Genomic DNA, 3228 nt, shown 5'->3' with positions numbered 1-3228 from the left:
TGAATTAACCAATTGATTTGTTCCTACTAATTAATATTGTCTCAATCCTACAAATGTGACTTAGAGATTGAGCACTCACAATCTATGTCAACTGGCATTAGAAAGAACTAATTTTGCTTTCTTCCTTACCCATCCTCCTTGGTGCTGCATATGCAGTCAGTCTTTCCAACTCACAGATGCATAAAAATTCAAACAAGCAACAGGTATAGTTAGAGCAAAAGTGTTATTGTATAATTAAATTCTCATTTGAAGAAATCATTCATCCATTAGTGTTATTCCCTTAGTAGTTTGTTAATTCCTTAGTACTAATTGTATGATATCCAATTATGGAAATTGTTTTAAAAGAGGAGACACAATAAAAAGAATGAGACCTCATTCATTTCCACCGATCCTGGGGTTCGCAGCTCCGGCTTTGTCACCGCCGTCCCTCCGCAGGTTAAGCCCCTGCAAAGGCTTCACCATCGCCGAGGCCTCCGCTCTAGCGACTCGTTGCAACTGGATTATTGCCCTTCAGTGGGTCTTTCCCGCCCACCGCCACCATTGACGCCATGTCAAGTTATTCTAGCGACCGAGACAGCGGCCGGTATCGAGGATTTGGTGCACCAAGATTTGGAGGAAGTAGAACAGGACCCCTCTCTGGAAAGAAGTTTGGAAATCCTGGAGAGAAACTAGTTAAAAAGAAGTGGAACCTTGATGAGCTGCCCAAATTTGAGAAGAATTTTTATCAGGAACACCCTGATTTGGCAAGGCACACTGCACAAGAGGTAGATACATACAGAAGAAGCAAGGAAATTACAGTTCGGGGTCACAACTGTCCAAAACCTGTTCTGAATTTTTATGAAGCAAACTTCCCTGCAAATGTCATGGATGTGATTGCAAGACAGAACTTCACTGAACCCACTGCTATTCAAGCTCAGGGCTGGCCGGTTGCTCTCAGTTGATTGGATATGGTTGGAGTAGCTTAGACTGGATCCGGAAAAACATTATCTTATTTGCTGCCTGCCATTGTCCACATAAATCATCAGCCATTCCTAGAGAGAGGTGATGGGCCTATTTGCTTGGTGCTGGCACCAACACGGGAACTGGCCCAGCAAGTGCAGCAAGTTGCTGCTGAGTACTGTAGAGCCTGTCGCCTGAAGTCTACTTGCATCTATGGTGGTGCTCCCAAGGGACGACAGATTCGTGATTTGGAAAGAGGTGTGGAAATCTGTATTGCAACACCTGGAAGATGGATTGACTTTATAGAGTGTGGAAAAACCAACCTGAGAAGAACAACTTACCTTGTCCTTGATGAAGCTGATAGAATGCTGGATATAGGATTTGAACCCCCAGATACGGAAAATTGTGGATCAAATAAGACCTGATAGGCAAACCCTAATGTGGAGTGCAACTTGGCCAAAAGAAGTAAGACAGCTTGCTGAAGATTTCCTGAAAGACTATATTCATATCAATATTTGTGCACTAGAACTGAGTGCAAACGATAACATTCTTCAAATTGTGGATGTGTGTAATGATGTAGAAAAGGATGAAAAGCTTATTCGTCTAATGGAAGAGATCATGAGTGAGAAGGAGAATAAAACCATTGTTTTGTTGAAACCAAAAGAAGATGTGATGAACTTACCAGAAAAATGAGGAGAGATGGGTGGCCTGCCATGGGCATCCATGGTGACAAGAGTCAACAGGAACGTGACTGGGTTCTAAATGAATTCAAACATGGAAAAGCTCCTATTCTGATTGCTACCGATGTGGCCTCCAGAGGGCTAGATGTGGAAGATGTGAAATTTGTCATCAATTATGACTACCCTAGCTCCTCAGAGGATTATATTCATCGAATTGGACAAACTGCTTGCAGTACCAAAATGGGCACAGCATACACTTTCTTTACACCTAATAACATAAAGCAAGTGAGCGACCTTATCTCTGTGCTTCGGGAGGCTAATCAAGCAATTAATTCCAAGTTGCTTCAGTTGGTCGAAGACAGAGGTTCAGGTCGTTCCAGGGGTAGAGGAGGCATGAAGGATGATCGTCGTGACAGATACTCTGCAGGCAAAAGGGGTGGATTTAATACCTTTAGAGACAGGGAAAATTATGATAGAGGTTACTCTAGTCTGCTTAAGAGAGATTTTTAGGATAAAACTCAGAATGGTGTTTACAGTGCTGCAAATTACACCAATGGGAGCTTTGGAAGTAATTTTGTATCTGCTGGTATACAGATCAGTTTTAGGACTGGTAATCCAACAGGGACTTACCAGAACGGTTATGATAGGACTCAGCAATATGGAAGTAATGTTGCAAATATGCACAATTGTATGAACCAACAGGCATATGCATATCCTGCTACCGCAGCTTCTGAAAATATGATGGGCTATCCAATGCCAACAGGATATTCTCAATAAGACTTTAGAAGTATATGTAAATGTCTGTTTCTCATAATTTCTCTTTATAGTGTGTGTTACCAGACAAGATAGTTATTTAAGAAACATGGGAAATGCAGAAATGACTGCAGTGCAGCAGTGATTATGGTGCACTTTTTTCGCTATTTAAGTTGGATATTTCTCTACATTCCTGAAACAACTTTCAGGTTTTTTTTTGTACTAGAAAATGCAGGCAGTGTTTTCACAAAAGTAACTGTACAGTGATTTCAAATACAATAAATCAAGGCAATGCATGGCCTTCCAATAAAAGATATTTGAAGACTGAATTAAGTGGAAATTGTACTTTATTTTACATATATAATGTCATGTAAAACTTGGCTTAGGTAGTATGTTTTGGGGGGATTTTCTTTCATTTTGGTGTTTTACTTTTACAGAAAAACTAAAGTTGACTACTTGCCATTTTTTGATTTAGGACTTAGGAGGAGAGGGAATCAGAAAGGCCCTTAAGATGATGCCTCTAGGAACTGGATTTTATAAATTTGTCAGTAGCTTTCAACATCAGGGATAATATGTTCTAATTTGCAAAACAGTTTAAGTGCTGGCATACTTTAATCTTGACCAAAATGCACAAAGTTGAAAGACTTAGCCCAAGAGCTGTGCACTGTGTCCTTAGTGCAGCTTACTTTGTAGGTTCTAGTCCTCACCAACTTGCCAGGTTTCCTAGAGCCACATTGGTAGTCAGGAATGTCTCCACATTATTTTAGGGAATTTTAAAGGTCTTCAAATTGTAGGCTAGTCAGTACTCCAACACAAGGAAGATACCCTCAAAACCAATAATCGGGCAACATAATCA

General features: G+C 40.6%; 1 pseudogene; it reads left to right on the top strand.

Moving 5' to 3' along the window:
* The first annotated feature begins 507 nt into the window (after positions 1–507).
* Positions 508–2701, top strand: LOC101842853 (annotated as a pseudogene).
* The last annotated feature ends 527 nt before the right edge of the window (positions 2702–3228 follow it).

The sequence above is a fragment of the Mesocricetus auratus genome, unplaced genomic scaffold, assembly GCF_017639785.1.
Source record: "Mesocricetus auratus isolate SY011 unplaced genomic scaffold, BCM_Maur_2.0 Super-Scaffold_100057, whole genome shotgun sequence".
NCBI lineage: Eukaryota > Metazoa > Chordata > Mammalia > Rodentia > Cricetidae > Mesocricetus > Mesocricetus auratus.
This window is presented reverse-complemented; position numbering and strand designations above follow the sequence as displayed.